The sequence below is a fragment of the Simochromis diagramma genome, unplaced genomic scaffold, assembly GCF_900408965.1.
Source record: "Simochromis diagramma unplaced genomic scaffold, fSimDia1.1 OVJJ01000320.1, whole genome shotgun sequence".
NCBI classification, from domain to species: domain Eukaryota; kingdom Metazoa; phylum Chordata; class Actinopteri; order Cichliformes; family Cichlidae; genus Simochromis; species Simochromis diagramma.
Window position 1 is genome coordinate 3,200,352 of NW_024386773.1, and position 24,052 is coordinate 3,224,403.

General features: G+C 38.0%; 1 protein-coding gene across 3 annotated transcripts in view; it reads left to right on the forward strand.

The window, feature by feature from the left end:
• Nucleotides 1-848: 848 nt before the first annotated feature.
• The window catches only part of raly (RALY heterogeneous nuclear ribonucleoprotein), a 113,265-nt gene continuing 90,061 nt past the window's right edge, over nt 849-24,052 (forward strand). For all 3 annotated transcript variants that reach the window (XM_040003795.1, XM_040003805.1, XM_040003815.1), the window contains exons 1-2: nt 849-854; nt 1,797-1,906. The gene's annotated coding sequence lies outside the window, so the exon portion shown is untranslated. The remainder of the gene's footprint in view (nt 855-1,796; nt 1,907-24,052) is intronic.

Below are 24,052 nucleotides of genomic sequence, written 5' to 3' on the forward strand. Positions count from 1 at the left end.
GCCCCCTCTCTCTGTTCACCCTCTCTATCCTCTTTTCTCAATCTTCATGCTGTCATCCAATAAAGAAGCATTTTTACATAACTAAATTTGCTAGGAATTGGCTGCTGGCCATTGACACATAAGATCTTTCTGACTTGCACTCTGAGGCTCTGCAATCAGTAAACAAACAATGAAGCCCAATTCGGCCAAACTAGAAAACTTTATTGAACTAATAAAATAAAACACACCAGCTCACTGGCTGGCAACTTGTAATATGGTAGCAGATTTATAGCTTATAAGCTAAAGTTATCTAAAAAGCTCCACTGCATTACCAAATGTTTTGACGCTATTTAGAGAACAAATATACATAATCAGCTCTTTCTGTAACCAAATGCAGGGTCATTGCTGTGACCCCCCAGAACCACTTGCACTTCTGCTTGTTGATGTTTCGGGTAAAGTGTACTTTGAATAATCTCTTCATTTTCTTTTAACAGCAATAACCTTGTCGTGTTTATTACTAAGAAGCCACAGCGTGTGAGAGCTATGTAACATCATGACATCAAGAACAGAGAACATTTTACCTTGTTTTCGTTGTAACTTAAGCTGACAAAATAGACCATTAGAAGATGATGTCAGAAAATACTAGTAAAATACGTTATTAATGTTACTATAGTGTTTTGAGAGGCTTCAGCCAAATGGCTTTTAGCTAAGCTTTAGCTTCAGCCAAGTGGAAGCTAAATTGTCTAGTCATTCATATGTAAATTGGGTCGTTATCTGGGAATTCTGGAGGGAGGGGAGTGGGGGTGTGTGATTGAGGGCCATCTAAGTTTGCCATCTTAGGGAGAAATCAACACACATCTTTGCAGACATGTGCTGTATCAAGCATGCACCGGGACGAAGGAAAGACGGGTGGACTTCCTGGTGGCGCTTGCAACAGAGTTGGCTCGCTCTCATGTAGCTGGGAAGAAGGCAAGAAAAGAACAGTTGCTTCGGACACAACCCTCCACATCTAGCCCTGGAAAAAGAGCCTCGTGTCAGGTCAAACACAACTGCAAGAACAATCATGCCACTGTGCGATGTGTTCACTGCAAAAGATACACATGTGGTAAATGCAGACTACAGATACCATGGCAGTGCCAGGATTGTGAGTGATTGCTGAAAATGTTGAATTGTTTGTACTCACTCACTTTTAAGGAAATTTAGGGATGCTTGAGCACCCATTAAAAAAAGGTCTAAATTTGCCAATGCACTAAACCAGGGGTGTCCAGTATAAGGTGCAGAGGCTAGAGTCAGTCCGTCACAGACTCCAATCTGGACCATAAATTTTTGATTTTTGACTGTGTTCATAAACTCTACATCTTTATGCAGATGAAGACCTCCCCCATGGCCATTCATAATACAGCAAAGTAATTAAGTAATAGATCAACAATTACATATTTTTTCCCTATGTAAATGTATATTTAAATAGGGAAACATATTTATATTTATATGTTGTATTTTTTTTTAACAATGGGTCCACATTTTTTAAGCCTGTGTTCTGTGAATGAACAATGAATGAACTGCTTTATGATTACAGGAAAATCTGGGCAATTAGCTACCAGCAGCTATGGAAAATTAGACACATGCAGTAAATTTTCTTTCGTTTTTCCTTGTAAGTGAGTTTGTCGTGCGCTTTTTTATCCAAGTGCCAAATTACCCACAGAGCTCCCAGCAGCAGCAGCAGCAGCTCCCCCTCCCTGCCCGCGCTCAGTGGTTTGCTCCAGTCGACACGCTGCTGCTGTTTGTCGCAGCTCCAGCGGCTGCTCTGCCACTCAGAGCTTCAGCCCGTTTACCGAGCGCACTCCGGACGTCGTCCCCGAACGCTGTCAGCTCTTCTCACCTTCTCACCGTCAGCCTCTTTCAGCGTTTTTACCTCCTACGTTGGAAGGTCAGTTCTTCCCCTCCTCTTGTCTTCATTTTTTCTTTCTTTCAGGTTTGATATCCCTTCTTTTTCTTTTTTTGTCTTCTTTTTTGTCCCCCTCATCCCCTTGTTTTTTAGCTGTTGGATTTCTCTGTTATCCTGCAAGTCTTTGCCGGAGCTCTTTACTCTCTGCTTTGTGTTGTTGTTGGAGGGAAAACCAGTCTTCTGCCCTTTCTTGTCTTTATTTTCAGTTTCTTTTTTTCGTTACGTTTTGTTCACTTTTTTTTTTTTTTAAATGAAATGTGCTGTTTTTTTAATCTCTTACAGAATTTATTTGGATTTTCATGAGTTTGGCTCTTCAGTTTGCCCACCCCATCGTAATCACACAACATTTTTTTTTTAATTCTTGTAAAGTCCAAAATGGATTTTTATGTATCTTATATTTGAATGCTGCGGGTGCAGCATGGCAGATGTGGGGATGCTGGTGCTGCTGATGCTGCTGATGATGGGCAGGTGTTTCATGGACCGATCAAATTCCACCGAACTGCCCGTGTCTCTGACGGGACTGCTTTTGCCCGAAGAGTGATCTCAGTTCTGTGAATACGTGTTTGCAGCTGCACACAGACAGAGACACAAACAGACACCAAAGTCTGTCGGTCTTCGTGAAGCAGACCTGGAGCTGACAGGCTGGGTTTGTTACTCTGTCATGTCCTGTTCAGCGTTTCTGGTGTGTAATATCAGCAGACTGGCTGTTTGTTCCTGTTTTTGCAGATATGAGCTTCAGTGCATGCTGAGAGCTTTTTTGCTCTTGTAAACCGTCACTCTGTACTTGGCTCCTTTAAGAGCTGTTTTGACATGCACACTTCATTCTCAGATCTATTAATTTGATAGCAAATCTTGTATCTAGTTTAGTTTAATATTGGTAATATATTTCAAACTTACAACAACCAGTGTAGACTTTTGGAAGCTGTCTAACCTGAATACACCAACCTGCCGTTGTGTGTACTGGATTTTAAAATCAAACTTCTTTTTCTGAGCCAAAATGAAGTCAGTGAGAGTTTAAAACAAAGAAAAACATAAACATTTGCTAATATAAGAAGTAAGCGAAGGTGTAAATTTATATAAACAGTTTGGTGAGACATCCATCTCCTCAGCATACACAGAAAACTTTGTATCAAGCGCTTCGTAAGTGATTACGATTTTTTTCTATTTCCCATTATTATAGGCAGCATTTTTTTATTCGTCTATGCTCTTGACAGTTCAGTTACTTATCAGATCAGCGAAGATTCAGGCTGCTGCAGCTGTGCTTGATTCTGCAAATGTGTTTCGTCATATTGCCAGAGAGCACTTGTAATAAATTTATGATTCTGGGTTAGTTTGTGTTTCTCAGTCTGTCTGTTCTTGATGAGAAATTAGATATATTTGGAATTATAATCATTACGTTTCAATTACTGACAGATTCTCAAAAACAATTTAATAATTTGGTAGCCACAATATTTAACATTTACTCTCACGTATCTGATACTCCAAAAGCTCCACTGATTAATACATTTGTGTATTTAAGTCTTGCAGGTGCTTTCAAGAACTGTTTGATTAAGAGTGGTTGTGGCTCAGGAGGTAGAGCGGGTCCTCTAGTTTGTATGTCAAAGTATCCTGGAGCAAGTTACTGAATCCCAAGTGGCTCCTGATGCATCCTTCAAAATGTGTTCGTGAATGTTAGGCAAAGCGCTTAGCATAGAAAATACCCATGTGGAAAAGATATATATAAATCTTATAAAGTTTTTATCTGTCTTGTATGAAACTTGTATGAAAAGCATACAAGAGTGAAAACACATATAAGATCCCTTGAAAAATTATATAATGAAACTTGTATGTTTTCTATACTTACTAAAAAAATATATGAAAGTAATGAGAAAGTGGCCACTTTCATGAGTAAATCATATATGTTTTTACTATTTCTTTTCCATATGGGTATGCTTATATCAATGCACAGGTATGAGAACTGTGCTTGTAGTGATGACTGATGGACTGATGACTGAGAATATTGTTGAAACCAGACAAAAATTCTCTCTCTTTATACATTTCTGAGGTTTGCCTCTTTGCAGAGAAATCAATCAGTTTGCAGTTTGACACAAACACAAAACTCTGTATTGTCTGGAGGAGAGAGACTCGTTTCTTGGTAGAGAGCTACTGCTCACCTGTTTTATAGAATTAATTCCCTGCGGGGGAAAAGTATGGGTAAGGCTTGACATCTTGTTCGTCAGGATGTAATTATTAGAGCCAATGCGTGTCAGCTTTCTTGCACATATAAAACGTTTCAATTAATAAGTTTAAAGAAGTTCATTTACTTTTCAAAGTCAGTGAGGCAAATGCTGTGGCTTAATGTTGTTTCGCCTGCTCGGATGATTATGATAACTATCACATACTACATCATTCTAGTATGTGAGTGAGGTTAACCAGGACTCGGTACCCTCTCACTGCTATAGACGACATCATTTTCTGCTCATCCTAGAAGCGTGGAAATAAACTCCCCGGTGTGTCTCACTCACCAGCAGCAGTGGCTGTTTCGATTTTGTTTATGTGTCACACTATGTATGATATATGGGTAGAATAGTGCTACCTTAACCCCAGCACACATATCTAATAGCAGTATAAGTAGTCACAAAATTATATCTTTGTTTAGTCCTGGTTCACTTGTCAGTGTTTAGTGGTTAGGCATGAGTCCTGGCAGGTGGTGTTTTCAGGTGAAAAGCTTTTATATGCAAAATGGAACTAAGGAACATATCCTGCTGAATAACAAAGCACGTTAGGTGTTAATTGCAAGGCTTTGAAGGCATTTTTGAGCCTTACTGTACATTCAGATTAAGAAAGGCATTGTATTTAAAAATGCTTTATTGATGGGTGCATGACTGAAGCGCAAGAGAGCGGATGAATTGCAATTCAAATTCACAGGTTTTAAGGGTTCTCTAATACCCAAACAGTGTTTAATAGTTTATAATGATATGAGGTATATTTTATAAAAAGCTTGCACGTATTTGATAGGCCGGTGGAGTTCCCATGTCACTGCACTGTACAAATGTAGAACTGTTTTTCTTTTTTAAACTGTTCAGTTCTCTCTGTTTCCTCAGACATCTCTGTGCAGACCTCTGCACTTATTTGCTGAAAGGTTTTTTTAGTCCGTGAATAGCCTTTAGCATTTAAAAAAAAAACTCACCCCACAGAGTTGCATGCAAACCTTCAGATCAGTTAAAAGCAAAAAAAACAAAACAGGTGAGATGAAAGGTTCTGATAGCGACAATATTGCTCTTGAAATTAGCTCAGTGAACGCAGACTCACAGCTTAGTGACATAATAAAACCTGTCACAGTGAGAGCTACAGCACTGTGAAAATTAGATGCTCTTTCTCTTTTACACAGTGTTCTTGTTCAGCATTCAGACAGCTGTATTGATAGAAAAAGAGAAAAATGAAAACATGGATGAATAAATAATGATTCTGAATTATTAGAATGGTTTTGTTAATTATTCAGTACCTCTGAGCCGATGATAAATAGATGTTACTGCATTTTGGCTCCATATGTAGAAACTCATTAGTGTTTGTGGATGGTAGCATAATTAGTGATTTTTTCCTTTCTGGGGTTTAGCTATGTATATATATATATATTTACACAGTGGAATGATCCAATATTGTTAAGCATGTATACACCAAGTTAGAGAGAAATCATTTTTCATGTCACATTTTTTTGTTAAATATTGTTCCATATTTATAGCTTCTTTTTTTTTTTTTTTTTTAGAAATGTTGTGGCAAGGATCCAAGTCATATCAAAATATCATGAATTAGCCAAATGAATTTCATTTGTATTTCTGGTAATCAATAGTAACCGAGGTTTATTTAAAAACATTTCATTTAAAACTGTGTATTAGAAATGTTACATGTAATAATAATAACGGATTGCATTTATATAGCGCTTTTCGGGACCCCTCAAAGCGCTTTACAATACCACTATTCATTCACTCTCACATTCACACACTGGTGAAGGCAAGCTACAGTTGTAGCCACAGCTGCCCTGGGGCAGACTGACAGAGGCGAGGCTGCCATATCGCGCCATCGGCCCCTCTGGCCATCACCAGTAGGCGGTAGGTGAAGTGTCTTGCCCAAGGACACAACGACCGAGACTGTCCAAGCCGGGGCTCGAACCAGCAACCTTCCGATTACAAGACGAACACCCAACTTTTGAACCACGATCGCCCACATGTACATAAACCATGTTCTACATTGATATTTTTGCTCAACTTATCAGCACCAGTGGAAAAAAATCTATTAGTCTTAATTACAATTTGACTTTTTTTTTTTTAAATTTATTCCTCTGCTTAATTACTATTGGTCAAGCTAGCATTGTCACACTAGAGGTATATCATTTCAGTAAGGCAATAGAGTATGTTAATGCTGAAGCTGTCATGGTTTTGTTCACATTGACTGTGGATAAATAACAAAGTTTGCATGTTATGCCAGTTACAATAGTGGAATACTGTGGGGACGGCACTGGGTCAGGGATCAGCTCTGAACACCTCGCCGTTTGCTGTGGTGTTGAACAGGTTGATAGATGAGGTCAGGCAGGAGTCTCTGTGGACTATGATGATGGCAATTGTATGTAGTGAGAGTAGGGAGCAGGTTCCTGGAGAGCTGGAGGCATGCTCAGGAGAGAGATGCAGTTCGGTAACAGCAAGGCTGAATACTTGTGTGGAAATGAGAGAGAGGGTAGCAGTAGAGGTAGTGAGGGTGGTTGAGTTTAAATAGCTGGGGTCAACTATCAGAAGAAACATACACTGAATGAGGCAGGTGAAGAAGAGAGTGCAGGGAGGGTGGAGTGGGTGGAGACAACTCTCATGTGTGATTTGTTACAGAAGGATAGCAGCAACTTCAAGGGCTGGACTCAAAATGAATGAAAAAGCATTCAATGTGAAAAGAAATACTTTCGAAATACAAGAAATTCTGGCTCTTTACAAGCAAAATATAAAGAAATGAGGGGTGGATCAAGATGTTTGCACAGACATTCATACAGTACTGTTAAATATCTGTGGCGAGGTGTGGTTTGTGGCTCAGGAGGGGTGGAGGAGTGGGTTCAGGGTGTGGTGTCAGGGGAGGCTGACACACACCTGAGCTCCATCAACTGATCGTGTCTCCCCTATAAAGGATGTGGTGGGACCTGAGGTGGGGTGTTTTGTGTGTGGGTGGCAGCTGGAAAGCTGCACCCGATTGATGAAAAAACCCTAAACAATAAAACGTGTAGTAACTTGCAAGCTGTGTGTGCAGGTCCTCATTCATGTCACAGTATCCTTTGGTCCATAACTAGGATGCTGGATGTGCAGTTCCCAAGTAAGAGGAAAAGAGAAGACTGCAGAGGAGGTTAATTGATATAGGGAAGGAGGACAGGCAGACACTTGGTGTAAGAGAAGAGGATGCTAGGGATAAGATGAGATGGAAGAAGATGATCTGCCTTAAGGGGACAACTGAAATGAGAAAAAGACAGTTCTCAAGCCTACACATGCATTTTTTAAGCACAAATTAATAGTACAGGATAGAAAGTTTTGGCTAGGATTGGATAAGCAGAAGAAAATGGGCGGAAGGATACAAAAGGAGCCAGTCTCAAGTGTCAAGTGTCACTCTACTGGAGAAAGTACAGTTTTCACACTTAGATTGCATTAGATTTATTTTCCGGTTCCCGGAGCTGCCTTTTGGTTGCTCAAAGGCACTTGGATTTCCATTTGGATTTACTGAAAGTTCACATATTATAGCAATGGCTATGATGTCAAATCAGTCATGTTTGTTTCAGGAAATGATTTGTTGTTGCTTTGTGGCTTTAAATTATTGAAATGACTATAAAAGAGAGACGTACAGAAGGGTGAATGTTCACCATTTTGTCTCTAGTTCTCTGTAGCAGTAAAGCTGTGGGGTAAGTTCAGTTTTTTGGTCGAGCAGGCTACTTTTTTCTAGTGCAGGTGTCACTCCAGATGTTTCTCTCAGAACTGGATCCTATGACATAAATGTGAAACGTAAAACCTGCTCTCGTTTGTTTCTTGTTACCTTCCTGTCCTCTTTGGTAATGATGGTAATTTCCATGTAGAGATGGCAGCACATACACCAAGGTGCAGATATGTTTAAATCTAGAATCAAGGCAAGACTGAATCAAAAGTACACCAGTTTTGTTGATTGGAGTGTACACAAAACAGAATAGTTTTTTGACACCTACACATTTTTCTTAATTGACCTTTTTAATGTGTTCTCAAAAACTCTTTTTGCTCTTAAAAACGATGAAGCTTTTTGTTTTGTTGTTGCAGTAATTCAGTGGATTCTGGTTTTTCCGAGAGCCATTATAGCTGCTTGCAGCTGTTTGATGACACGTGAGAGAATACAAGGACTGAAGCCATCAACGTCTGTGATTGTAAAGACTGTCAGTGCTTCCCTCAAGCCTCAGCAGCTTATATTAATGCATGAAAGGGCTGGGAGTCAGAATGAGAGATGCCATTTGGATGAAAAAATGTTTCAAGAAGTGCAATATTAAAAACAGAGTTTAAAGTGGCAGCTAAAATTGGCAGGTGGACGATGTATGAATACAAAAAAAAAAAAAAAGTGAAGCTGGCATTAAGGAAAAAACAAGTCAAAGGAGAGAAAAATCAAATAATGCGCAGGAGAGTGGGAACGATATGTGACAAAGTGGAACATGTGGTTAGATTGAAAATATGTAATTTGGCAAGTTAATGAGTTCTAAAAGTGAGGAAAACGCCTTGATATGCTGGATGGTTTAGGGACAATTTGGATTCATTAGCTTGCTCATAGACACTTTTACAAGTAATTAGCGGATGACTAGCACTATTCCCCAAACCAAAAACACCCAAAATGTAGTTCTACTAAGATCTGTTTAGTGGGAGGAAGAGAAGTAAGTTGCAAGATTGTCATCCAGGAGGCCATAGTTCAGGTCTCATTTTGGAGTTTTCACCTTTTTCCTCTTTCTCCTTCTCTTATTGATTACATTTAGAAACTAAAAAAAAATGTGGTGATGTTCAGTAAAACTTCAGTTTTGTTCTTTCACAATAGTAACACTCCATGTAGAACAATTATGCTTCCTGGGTGTGTTTATAGGTGATATCAAGGAGTGTTTTACAGGTGTTCACATGCGTGGGGTAAAAGTTAAAGATCTGCCACATTAGTGCAATAAATATCACCAAAATATCAGAGTACAGTTTTTCTATCTGACAGAATGGCAGCATGTGACACCCTAGAAATGACATCATCTGCTAACAACAAACTTCCAGTGATTTTCAACTCGTTTCCCAAAAACATCACTTAAAAAAAGAGCGCTTTTCCTACACTTGTGCTTCGGGGAAAACTTCTTCAATGTTTACTGGATAACTAGAGCAGAAAGTGAGCAGAAAGCGGGGGGAGCACGAGATGAAATACGCATGCAAACAAGCCATATTAATGTTCTTCTCTGTTGCATGACCTTGACTTCAATTAGGCTACTTTATTAAATACATTGGCACATATTTTAACTATGCATGTGATATGATTTATCCTTTTGTTCTATGGGAGATGTTAACTCTCTTTTATAGATTGCACACAGCTGAAACACGTTCAACATTAAACACATACACTGACCCACTGAAGCTTACTTAGACACATCACATGCAAACAGACACCCACTCACACAGGTCTATCCTTTTCTCCCCTGGAGACACTCACACCTGCATGCAGACCGGATGCACTCTAGCACACTTAGCCAGCGGGCAGATAATGGTAGTGTGGCACGCAAACCTTTCTTTCTCACTGAGATAAGTAAACTTGGGTAATGCGATGCATTCTGTGATATTCTACTGAGAAATGTTTTTATGTCCATTAAATGAACTAGAATATTCAGCCTGTGAGCTTTTGACCTGATTCATTAATAGCTGTCAAGCTTTATTTTGGCAAATAGATTGTCTAAATATTTATATACATTTCCACTTTTGCTTTTTGAGTTAATTGTTAAAAATGAGATTATAATGTTGCTGTAGTGTAGTGGTAGTGGCAGCCATCCACTGTGGCGAAGCAGTAAAGAAGCAGTAAGAATGGGATTATACTTGCACAGTTTGCATGTCACACGCTCAGATTGTGTTAGATTTCCTAGATTTTAGGTCACTTATTTTTGGTATAGTTTAAAAAACAGTTTGTAGAAACATAATCCAGTTAATTCATATGTCTAACACAGCTATCAATCATGATAATACTCCTGTGAAAGGGGGCTGTTCTGAAAACTCTGATGCGCTTCGCTGCAAATTTGTTGTCAGCTACTCAGAAAAAAAAATATGTTGTGCCCGAAACGACCGTGTTCACAAATTCCTGTTTTATAATGCAGTTCTTTTTTCTTTGTTTGTTTGTGTCTCTTGTGTTTGATTTTCTGACAATGGAGCTCATGAATATGCCTGTATGGTACACTGACTGGTGATGTTCTTGGCTGGCTGGTTGTTTACTGAATAGTCAACTGAGAGACTGCTTTCTCTCCTCTGTTTGCCGTCTTTGTAATCATCCTCTCGACTCTCTGGCTTTGCCAAAACTTTCAGCTTTAATGCCATTAATGCTCTGTATCTTTGCTCTATGTACAGATACTGTGTGTGTGTGTGTGTGTGTGTGTGTGTGTGTGTGCGCGGTCAGGAGTCAAGAGGAGTCCTGACATTTAAGAACTCAGCCACCTTCGTGACTCAGCAGAAACAGATGGAGAGCTTTCTTCCTCCTCCTTCTCCTCCTCTCCATCATCTGCTTATTTCCTCTTTTATCTCTCATCCCCTTTCAGTGTCTCTTCTCACTCTGTGTACTCTTCTCCATCTGTACTGTCTCATTTGTCACATATTTCACCAGTTTTCTTTAAGTTGAACACTTCTGATAAGTGCAAATCCTAAATTTTGATGTTCTGACTCTATGAATTTTACTCATCCAGTGGGAATGGTCTTGGTAGTTTTTAGTTTGCATGTGAGTGTAAGGGCTGAATGACACATTGACTGCGAACAGGCCATTGTTCCACCAACAGAACTGCTTAGTGAAAAGCAAGATTTATATGAAAGTGATGTAAATGTCGATGGCCTCATAGTTCTATAGCCACTGCATTGTACAGTTGTCCTTTATAATGGAGAGTTAAACCAGCAAACGTGTCTACTAAAGCTATAGCTAAGTAAGTAGATGAGGTAATTTACTATAAGACATAATACACAAAGTAGAATAAAAATACATATTATTTTACAATAGGGCACGCAAGACTTAAGTACAGCATTTAGACTAAATCAACTGAGTGGTTGATGAGACAGAGACTGAAATGTTAGCATGGTTGCCAAGTAGCCTGTTAACAACAATAATAACAAAATCTAACTTTAGCATTATAACATCTTGATCATTTATAACATTTACTGCTGTAAACATTTTAGCTGTGGGACATAGTACGCAATGACTATGCGAGTTGTCTCATTTTGTTTTCCTTCACTGAACATAAAGTACAATAATTATAGTAGCACACACTCATTGTCAGCTGATTTAGGTTTGCCTGAACTCACATTTATTTCCTTATTGAGCTTTTAATTAATAAACTACCATATAACTTTTTTTTTAAATTAACCATTAAATATTTACTTGCCACAAAAGCACAAAAATGGAAATACATTGTGCTTTTTTTCTATATCAGGAAAGATATACACATACAACATTTACTCTCTGACTCTTATGTGATGCTGGATGTAGAGAGGAATGACTAGGACAAACGCTGTGTAGTTTAACTTGTAAAGTGAAATGGAAAACAAGCTTGAACTAGAGCTGTCCAGTGAAGCAGATGATGGGAAAAGGAAAACAAAGAAGAGTGACAAGAGAAAAGGAGGGACAAAAAAGAAAATGATTACATTCAAAAAAAGAGAGAGAAGATGTAGGAAATGGAAGGAAAGACGAGACAAAGGCAGAGCAAAGGAGAATAGGAGAGATCAAAAGAGATACTAAGAAGAGAAAAAAAAAACAAAGAATGTAGTGGAAGGTAGATAAAAACTTGATAAAAGGCATAGAAAAGGATGAGGAAAGAGTAAGCCTAATACTGAGTATGAGAACTCTCTGTGTACTTTCTGTGTATGTACGTCTAATGACTGATAAAGTGAGGCTGGTGTTGAATTATAGATGCATTTGAGATCAAATTTTTATGAAAATGTTACTAAGCCATTCAAAGATTAGCCAAACAACCTAAAACATGACCTGAAAGATAAGAGGGGTGAGGCAAGATAAAAAGGAGAGGTGGAAGAAATAATTGATAGTGGTAAAATAAAGAGATCGAGAAGTATGGAGGCGATAACAGAAATGCTTTAGCTGAGAACAAAAACAGATGAACAAAACAAAAAATCCAAACACTTCTTTACTTTACTCTGGGTTGCACAAGTTTGCAGCTTTCTGCAGTCTGATGATTCTTAATGGAAACCTGGCATTAGGAGTATATCTCGCAGACACAGTTGCATTTCAATAGCAAGAGAAAGAAAGATGGGCGAGCCAAGAAAGACTTGGAAGTGTTGTTAACGAGTCTGTTAAAAAGCATGTGTCAGAAGAAACACTGATTGGTTCAGACTCATTTCCCAGTAGCTGTGGAACTGCAGCGGAGGACACAAATGCTCAGCTTCATTTCTTTCTGTGTTTTGACCTTATACAGTTAAACTGATAAGCAGCTAATTATTATGACCCTTGTCCAACACCCTGACTCCCAGCGCAGGCAGAATCCTTGAATAAATGGGGAATTTTGTGTGTATTTACGTGTGTATAGTCTAATTACACTCCCCAGGCATTATAGGTTATTTGCATTAATAACATCACTGTTGCTAATTTCCATTTAACAGACTCATTATCTGTTTAGCATGGTCTCTTTTATTGTTTCAAACAAATTTGCTGAAAACACTGCTGTTCCAAACAAAGCACTAACAATGAACACGGTGACAGTGAAATATATGTTATATTTCAACAAAAATATGTGAAGTAATAAAATATGCGGTCTCACCAAAACAAGATCATCTAATGTGCTTCCCCGTGTCTTCCTTTTCCAATTTGCCGGCTGGTGTTAAAATAAAAATTACATTTAGCAATGGAACATGGATTTATACAAAATATAATATAGTTACCATTTAGCCTCAGGAAACAGTTTGAGCATGATAGAAGGAAAAAACCTGTGCTTTCCGTTGATGTTTTACTCTATTACTCAGACACATACAATTTTAATGTTAATTTTCTTCTAATTTATAGAGTGCAGAGAGCAGAGCAGAATGCTCTATGCTTCTGCTGCTACTTAATGTGCTGTGTACATTAAGTCGTGGCGGACATCCAATCAAACATTCATTTGCATGGAGCAAGTACAGTGTGAACTGAAGAGGATCAAGTGGAGAAGCCTTGGGGGAAGCTGGAGGACATGGGAGCTGTTGGAGGAGATATGGTTATTGATGCTGATAACCTATTAAAATATTCCAGCGCACAAGCCTTTTCACAAGTTCATGAAAACACTTTTTCCAGTTGTTTCCACCAGTGGGGCTCTTCCACTCATAGTGCTCCACCAATGGAAAGTTTCCACCTACAGTGAGGATATTCTACCAGTGAAACTCTACCGGTAGCAGGAATTTCAAAAACCTGGGCAAATGCAGGATCCCAAATTAAATCAGCCAATTCCAGCCAATGTCAATCTAAATCAGTTTAACACACAGCAGCATCACATGCATCTGCAAAGGCAAATTAGTAAAATCCAAGTCAGGGTATTTGGTGGCTTTTAAATCCAAACAGCTTCTATTTGTTTGTTTAATATTGTGGGTGTCCTGATAGTGACTAGTCATGGCGTAATTCATGTTAATTGTGTTTATATTTTTGTTATGCTAACCTATCCTGCAAATGTCTTTTTATCTACCAGTGTAAAATAATGTTATTCCACTCACAGGATCCTCTAGTCTGTGGGCTCAACCATGTTAGCTGGGAGTCTGGTTGAAAATGCCTCAGACCAGTTTATCCTGTGAACCCATGAACCTGATTAATGGTGATTTAAGGGAGATCTGGCTCATTATATCGCCACTCTCAATTTCCCCAATTCCATTTAGTTTATTTCTTTCATTTTTCCACCTCTGGACTGTATGTTATAAAATAATATAAGAATATTTTGTTGGTTTGAGGACATTTCATTGTAGTAAGGTTTGTCCCAGTGTTTGGTTCTAGTGAACAGTTTCTGTAGGGTAGTCTTTCTCTGTCTGTGATCATCATTACAAATGTGATGTGGATAGTTTGGTGTATTATAGACATCATTAGTACAGTTGTAGCCACTAATTAAATAAAAACACACAAACTAGAAGAGAGACTCATTTAAATAATCCTAACTTGGTGATTTAACGAGCTGCCCATTCTAAAGGTTTTATCAAACCACCTTTTAAATGTCATTTTTGTAATAGTTCAGAAAGGCAGCATCATGTTTTGTTTGTTTTTAATGAGTATTTCTAAGTTAGTACTTGTTACTTGTGAGGGTAAGAATATTGTGCAGAGAATTATACTATTGTTAGCCTGTGCACTAAGTGACACCAGCCACCAACAGGCCTCACACCCACACAGTTTGACTGACAGCTGCTCCCTGCAAAATGGGGAGAAGCGATACAGAGGAAAAATGGATTTCTAGATATTTCTTTGACCTTTAGTTCATGCTAACTAACTAAGAGAGGTGTGATTGTTAATGATGATAATTATCAGCCAGCTTCATCATTTGTATTTTTTTTCAGTGGCTGTCTGCACTTCTTTGCTTGGCTGCTTTAGAGATGCATCTTGTTCCATAAAGTATTGCCCTGTCATTCCCAGCAGCTCAGCTGCTGCCAACTGCTTTGGCTCCCATTTCCTCCATCCATCATTCAGTCATCCATCCTAAAACCTCGTCCTCTCATCCAGCCACCAACCACAGTCTATAGAAACCAATAGAGTTTATGTGCGTCTATCAGGTTAGTCACACTGATGTGAGTGTCTGTGTATTATTTATCCATGTCTGCCTGAAACATTTAGTCCAACTGCAATAACACTAATGATATATCAGATTTTACTGTGTCACTTTATCCTGAAAAGAAAGACTGCTGGCACTATTACTGGTACAAACCCAGCTGGAGGTTTTCTGAATGTAACTTTTCTGTTGCAATTTAAAACAAATATAACACTAATATACTTGGGGAATGTCCCATTTGAACATGATAAAAGCTAAAGAAGTAATGTGTTATTAACATGCTTGGTTCATAATTCAGCAATGGCTAGAGGAACCACTCGTAATTTATTCTCCTGTGTGGGGAGATAATTGATTCCGATGAAATTGACTGCTGCACCACGTAGAGATAATTTGATCGAAAGTACACTCTTTTATTTTGTGTGTTTGGTTAAATAATTCACAACATCAAACGTCATCTGCATCACTTAATCATTGTTAATGGAAAAAGAGATCATTTGTTTTGCGCATAAACTCTCATCAGCACATTCAGTATGTAACAGCAGTCGGGTGGCTGCCAATGTTGTGCAAGGTCACAATTTGCAAGAATTTGCTCAAAGCTCATGCCGTAAAGATTAAAGTCAACTAGCTCACAATCGGCATTCATAATTCAGAGATCAGTACTGAGTTCACAGTCCCAAAATTGAGCTGGTTCACTTTAATGTTCGCATATTCCTTCTATATGACCTGCTCTGTGCCAGCACAGCCTGGAATGATTGAGACTACTACTGTGGAGTCACAGATTCATGTTTTTTTATCACTTAAACAATGATGTATTTTAATGAAGTAGGACAAATCAAAATGGACCTACAAGTTGTCTGTTGTCTTAACTTTTGCTAATGATTTTTTGTATGTTACAAGACCCAGCAAACACAATTTGCATTACAATGTGAGTTTTTTTCATGTCAGAAGTCTTCAATTATGCATGTATGTTCATATGACCCCTAGCTAACATTTCTCAAGTGCTAATGGTATGAAAGCAGTTATCTATTCTCCTGTTTAAGAAGCCGATTACTCAGTATAACAAAATTTGTCACTGGCCTTATAAGTGCATTAAATACTGACATATATAACATGTAATAACTGGTGTAAATGTCTATTTTGGATTAATTTTATTTATTAAATATGAAGAGACATTTTTGCATTCAAACGTCAAACTGGCATGATTTTTTTAAACCACTTAGGTAGTTTAGTTGCCTCTGAGCCTGCTGTGAGGAGAATAAATGTTTTTCATGAAATTAGACAAATACCCCAGGGGTATGATGATACTACATTCCTCAGATAATAAATTAACTGAAGAAGTATAACGTTTTAAAAAGATTGCCCTTCCAATCCCCATGGTGGAAATTTGCTGGTCAGCAAAACTTATGAGTAGTTCCCCCCTCTCTCTAAATATATATTTTCTCTGTGAAGGAATGAGTTATCCTTTTCCCCGAGGAGGCTGAGTGGACCACCATCCACCAAAGGTTTTTTATTAGCAGCTTTGATGGATACAGTGAAGAGGCAGTAAAGTAGGAAAGAGTGCAAAGATAGAGGTGGAGTTGTTGTAGTTAACTGCAAACTTCCATCTCACAGTGATGTCCCACAATCTTAATAAGTCTTAATAAATAGTCATTTATTAAGATGTGTGTGCTTAATGGGCAAAATTAATGAATGAATCGCTGAATTTGCTGAAACTGTCTATTTTAGGAGTGATTGGGCAACTCTGTATATGGCAAGAATTCTCATCAAAAAAGGATAAAGGCAATTATGCTTACTCTCTTTGGAGGGGGTTTCCAGTAAGTAACGCACTTCCATTATGGAACAGCATTACTTACTACACTTCTTGATGGGTTCATTCTTCAGAGCATCCCTGTCTGGAAAATACCATTGCCTGTTAAAACCAACACCACCAGTTTGTTTTCCCGTGGCCTTCCAGTTCCCACAAAATACCAGCGTACCCGCACTGCTTACACATTTTTATTTGTATTCTTAGTATTACTTCAGTGACTATACAATCAGCTTTATTTATTTACTGCATTAGTTATTGTGTAATGGTTATTAGTCAGACAACAGCAAGTCTTAAGATTATTTTGTTTTCAATAATTCTGACTGCCAAAATATTAAATTTAATCAGCTGTGTTTCTGGGTAAGAACTGCAGGGATGTGCCAACTATTCTCTCCTCTCTGTTTCCACATTATCTTCAAACAGATGCCATCTCCCTGCAGTCTGTCTCCATGCTCCACTTGCCTCTGTACATTTATGAAGCAGATTCATAAAGCTCTGGAACAAGTGCAAGATTGTTTGCTTCAGCTGAAATACTTTCAACTCTGGTAAATTTGCAAATATTGTGACTTTCCATGCTTCTAATAAAATTAGTTTGACATCTGTCTGACCACGCAATGTGACCAAATAAGTCAAAATAAATTCCTTCACACTTCCTGACCAGTGCTCACTGAAATAAACTCCCCAGTCTAAATTCATCAAAGCTTTCCATCTATGTAACAGTATGCAGTACAAAATTTAGAAGACATTCTAGCTGTCTTAAAATATACTGTAAGTTATAGTATGTTGAATGTTTGAGCTTACTTTAATTATTCTCTTCTACTTTTCTTAATCAAAGACCATAAAAAGTGAACATAATCCGAATCCAGAAATAGAAAGGGCGTTGGGAAGAAAGTTTCCGGAAAGTGCTCTTCATTCAGACCGAATCCTTTGTCCGTTTGCTCTGTCAGTTTGAATTAAAGAGTTTTAAAAAGTCCTGCAATTAAACCCAAATATTTTTTGCCTTGGTTTCCAATATCCTCACTTTCAGTGAAGGAACAAATGAATGAATGCAGCAAAAATGTAATGAAATCATGAGAAATGAAATGATTTCGATTTTATATTATCACCACATAAAAAAATAAAAGGGTAAATAAAGGGGAGAAGGAACAGAAGGGAAAAAGAAACAATGGGGAAAATGATCTTGTGTCAAATTCAATTTGGAAAGTGAAGGAATGAAAACTGGGCAGCAGTTCCAGAATGTCGATAATTATAGAATTAGTATTATGATCCAGGTGTTTCCCTCCTTTAACAAATGTATAGTAAACTAATAAATGCATAGATTTCAAATTATTTGAATCTAGTACATAAAATGTTAAAAAAGTTAAGGTTCCATTAAAAAAAAAGAAAATAACTCAAAAAAGGTGCGCAAAATAAGAAGTAAAATAAGGACTTATTTTACCTCTAAGATAGATGGCTCGATCACAGCAGCACAAGAACAAGTCCTAAACAACAGATTCATTCAGGCAGGAGGCTATCACACCTTTAGGCTATGCAGAGGTGCCCCAGAGGCAGTCCAAAACCCAGTAGAACGAACAGGATGTAAGATGCAAGCAGGCACAGTGTACTCTAACTGGGATAATGGGCCTAGTGTAAGATTAAATGACCCCAAGTCCCAATGGGAGACAAGCTCGAAAGTGGTTGAGAGAAGCAGGACTAAGATCCTGGGGGAGTTTAAATTCCAGACAGACGAGCAGCTGCTGGGTAACCAACCAGACATCGTGGTGGTTGACAAAAAGCAGAAGGCAGCAGTTGTGGCAGTCCCAGATGATAGTAATATCATAAGGAAGGATGATGAGGAAAACTGAGAAGTACCAGGGGCTAAAGAAACTATTGGAGCAGATGTGTAGGGTGAAGTGTAAAGTGGTCCCAGTAATAATAACAGCATAAGGGGTTGTAACTCCCAAATTGAGAGATTCCAGACACAAAAAAGGAGTTCTCTGTCCTGACGAGTACAGTTGTAGGAACAGCTAGCATACTGGATAGAACCTTTATAGAGTCCATATCTCCATTTTGGACGTGTTTGGGGGTTTTATTGTTTTAATGGGCAGCTGGGGCTGAGGTGATAAGCAAGTTGTGAAAACTGAATCTTAAATAGTTTGATACCTAGCTCCTCCATTCCATAAGTCGAAATGTCCTTGGGTAAGATACTGAACCAGAGATTGCCCCAGTGCATCTGTGAGTGTGGACACGATGTGTAAAAAGCTCCTAAAGACAGCGATTAAACCATGAATGTGTATGAATGGCTAAATCTTCAGTAAGAGAAGAAAATGCTATATAAATACCAGTTCATTTACCATTGTTTAACATAGTACATGATGAGATTTAAAATTAACATAAAAGTGCTTAAAATGGGTTTCTGTGTAATACGAGAGGGGTTTAAATACTTTTAAATGTGTAACACATTTTGTTAGAAGTATACTGAGGTCTTAAAATTTGGGCTGAAAGGCAGCAGCTCATGTCCATTGACTCCTACTAAAGACTAATTTAGAGGTGGGTGCTAGGCAATCTCAGCCTATGACGCATCCCACTGCACACTCTGGCAACAAATTAAAAGGGAATGCATTAGCTTATAATCACCTGCTAAGTCTAGAGAGGTTTTTAATGTTTTATTCATCGATGAGTCATAAAATTGATACTGTTTAAAATAAAACGCTGAGGTTAGTCTAGGTACCTGAGCTACGTATACATGTGGGTGAACTGTAGTCTATGTGTGCGAGCCTCAAGTACACAGGCCAAAGAATACATTTAGTTTATCTCTGGATACTACATGCTTAGGACATGTGACATTTCATCAACTGGGGAAAGCAGGGAGCATACATGAAGACAGGATAGTTTGAACTTTCAGATGATCAAATATAAAGCACCAAGCTTTTAATTTGAATATTGTCTGCACTGGATTTTGGCTGCCATGATTTATGTATTCACTGTTACCCACACAAAGACTTTACTTGGGCAAGCTGCCCAGGTATATTGGTGGATGCCGGAGGATATTTTGCGATTATTTTTGTCATCTGTTCGAGACAGCATGATCAATTTGCTCTTGGACAGTCGTTTTGAAGAAAGGAAACAAGGAAAGTAAGAATTAGTCGTCTAAATGAGTTTGCTTAGTTTAGCTGCACCAGCAGGTGTTTTCTTGCAGGTGTGTGCATGCCTCTGATGTGTGCACTTGCATATCTGTGTGCTGTGCTGTGCCATGCCTCAAGTGCTGAATTATAGTTCAATCTGGTTCTGCAGCCTCCTGCATTAAAAAGGGCCTCACAAATCATAGACTACATCCACACACACACACACACACACACACATGGGGAGGATGGTAATGTAGGACCAGGATTTATGTGGCACCATTTATGTACAATAATGTGAATCAAGCTCAGACTCTTGTTTTGCCTATTTTCAACAAAGAACTTCAGACTCAAATAGAGGGGCTAAATGGGTTTTCTGATCTGTGCAGTTGATGATGATTTGCATTTTCTAAATTTGTGTGTTGCAGTCAGGAGTGCTGTGGACATGCCACCACTGTTAGCGTATCACAGGGTGGAGTTTGCTCATTCATTTCATTGTGCTCAGTGTTGGTTTACTTTGTAACACAACACAACAACATGTGGCAAAGCACATGTCAATCTAACATGTTGCACATTTCTGTTTATGGTAATTGAATGAGTGCATTCTTGTTCTGTTTCTGGTCTTAACCTTATATCAGTGTTAACATATATCCAAATCTAATATGTTGGTAGATAAAGTAGACTATTTCTGTAATGGCAATGTATAATCAATATATGCTGTCAAAGTCTTACTCTCTAATTGAAATGCCTCTTTTTTTGTATCGTTGATATCAGGTTGAAATGTAACCTGAAAGTATTCTTTTTAATGTAATAACTTTTATCCAGGGTGCCATCATAAAAATCAGACTGACTGAAGAAACTTAGCAGCACAGTGGTACAAAGAATATTAAGGGTTGTTAATTTTTGGAGCTTCACATGCTGTTATAAAAACGTGTAATACTGTGTAACAGAACTTCTATGGCACCTATAGTGGACACGTCACTGAATTACCATTTGCTGAATGACCATTTCCTTGAAATGGTCATTCAGCAAAGTAAATGACCATTTCCTTTAACTGCATTCGTTCAGATTTACGATGTTTCTCACTGGAAAAGGGAGGTCTGACTTTATTGGCCCCTAACCAGTCGCTAATGATGAATCCTTCATGTCATTTTCAGTTGACAAAGACTCAATGAGAGTGGTTGCTTGGAGCATTTAACATAATATTGTTCACTCTGATCGAAGAAGTATGCAAATCAAGACTTTCAGAAAGCCAACTTATCAGCATGCGGAGGTGTTTCTGTCTTATATTTAACCCCATTTTCAGGATACTTTGTAAGTTATTAAATTGTAAGCATAGCTGGGCATCAGTGTAAAAATATCTCTGTATTTTTAATCCTGAATGCTCTGATTGGTTTTTGCAGCCAGAAGATGCTGCTGTCATATTCATAACACCCACCCCATTTGGATATTATTCTTTTGACAGAAGAGTGGATATAAACCTTGAAGGAAATTATGTGTAACACAATATTTACCTTTATATCTTGGGTTACACTGAACATTGAAGCCTCTAGAGGCCTTTAGGAGGGATTTAGAATTTGAGTCTTGTATGCTTAGAGCCAGTGAAATAAAATGTTTCATGCTGAATGAAATTTGTCTTCAGTGTAATGTGTCAGTTTGAGCGTGGAGCAGTATGAATGTAAATTTGGTTCAAAGGATCAAACAACATGTATAAAAGATTTCAAATGCTAAGGCCATGGGGATGCTGTGTGTTTAATGTGCAAAATGAGTTTGAAATGCATGAGCTTGTGTAAATTTGTACATTTGTAAATTGCTCAAATACAGCTTGACACATCCTTTTTATGCTGTTCTGTGTGTGGAACTTTCTATACTTGAGAAAATGAGCTCATTTTTCATGCTGAGCATGGTATGTGCAACTTAAGTTGCAGTACCAGCAGGGGGAGATAATATATATTTATATATTTAATATATGTAAAGCCAAGAAATCACTAGTGACCAAGGAAGGTATGAAGTGGATTGCAGGGTTCTTCTATGCCAGAAACGATTTAGCTAGGTGGCTAATATGTATTTACATGGAAATGTGTTAGTAATGTCTGCTTAAACACTTTCCTATGATTATTTTTAAGTTGGCTTGTAATTAAATTATCTCTGTCTGTCTGCTGGTACTGCGATTTACTGCGACTTAGTGTAACTTCTGCATGCGTGTACATTTCATGAATTAGAGCGTGACATGGACACAATGGACCGGTGTGTCTGATACATGCTTTGCCTTGATACTGGGTAGGTATGACTTTTAACAGTGAATCTGTATCATTGTTGTTTAACCCCAAAATGGGAAAAAAAAAAAAAGAGTGTACGGTGTATAATTTTTATTTTAGAAACATGAACTATTTTATTTTAACATCCACAGTTTTGTATAATTTTAATGATTTAGACGTAACATTACAACCTATTGATTAGAGTAGCCATATCTGTCTTCATGCTTCAGAATTTTGCATCATTTTTCTGTCCTGGTGTAGACACAATTGTTCAGGTCTGAAAGTCAACCTGTGTGCTGTACAGCTACAGCGATTGCAACCACCGGGCCTCACTTTTTTTTTTTAACCAGAAGAGCGAAAGGAGAACAATAATTTGTATCCTGCATTTCTCTCGCCTTTAGTACTGAAGAAGAATGTTTATCCCCTCTCCTAACAAAGTAAGATTGTGTTTAATATAACCAGATATGAAACCTCAATCCTTGTTGTGACATTTCAGTTTAAGCCTGTGTGGTACACACTGCAGCACAAAGAAAAGGCAATGCTCTTTGATTAAAACTGTGACATTCTGGGAGGAAAACTGAAGACAAGGCTGTCAAAATTAAAAATGAGCGAACATACAAAGGGCGCTCTTCCTTTAACTTTAAAGCACTTATTGCATGAATAGTTAATATGGCATCAACACAATCCCTTCATTATGGACACACAAGACCAAAACTGCCTTTTAATGAAGAAAGTTCCACAAATTGTTACATTAGCTTTGCTGTGAATGTTACTTTTTGGTGGGGCTAAGAAATCACCCAGACACTGCTTTAAGGAAAGGAAACAATATTCTTTACTTGTCTCAGTGTCAGCAAATCCAATAAGACTAAAACCAACAGTGTGATTATTTCAGCACTGCATTGTCTGTTGCACTCAGCTCCAAGGCCTCTCTGAACTAGTGATTAGAAAATGACATCAACTGAGTGAATGATTGCGTGAAGCTAATGATTGGATATGATGTTAACGTAGCAGAAAGTAAACTGTGGAGTCATTCCACGTATTTATTCCAACTAAATTTCCATTATAAAATGTAGGCCTTTGTAAAATGAGAAATCACAGACTTTAATAGGAATGGATCAGCCTCACAACACTACCAGATCCCTCTGCTACAATTCACTTTGCAGCACTTCACAAGTACTTGGCTGTGCTGCGAAGTTGAACTACGGCACCAATACTGAGTTTGAGAAGCAATTAATATATAACATATAAACGCCTAAATTGTCAACTTGTTTTTGCACCTTATCTTAAATCCTTTATTTACTTATAAATGCTTATCTGTTAAAATAATCACATCACTGTACAGTCAATTGCTGAGGTCTTCAAATATTTACTGACTCTGCCTGAAGGGCAAATCCACAAATCCAAAGCAAGAAATTAAATTATACACATGAACACAAAACTGCACTTCCTGTGTGGCACTGTTGGCATCTAGTTCTGAAACTCATTAACAAGATTCGATTAGAACGAGCAAAAGGTCAAAACAGGGAACAGACGGTCCTGATGTTTTGAATGTGACACAAATCATGTCAAATGTTGTTCTGAAGAATTTGAATTAATAGGCTTTGTCACTCAGAAATAGAGATTGATGTGAAAACAAAGGAAACAAAGGGTACAGTTCTGCGAGAGCGAATGAGAAGGTGAGTGTGCCTGTGTGGTTATACTAATAAATGACAGCTACTTGTCAATTTCAGAGTGGCACATCTTCTTTGGTCATACTGAGAGTTCTGTTTCGGAAACAAAAATAGGCAATCGAGGGCTTTGGATTTATTAGTTGTACTCCAATAGATATATTATTTTCTATACTTAGTTGCTAAATGTATCAATATTGTTTCTGACATAAAATGCCTCATAACAATTTGTGTAATTTACAGATAAAAATTTAAATGCCTACACTGAATGTTTTTGTCGGGGCAAGCCGTGTGAATTATTAAAGGACCCAAAATGCAGGTGGTTTCTGAGGTGAGCGAGCTTTTATTG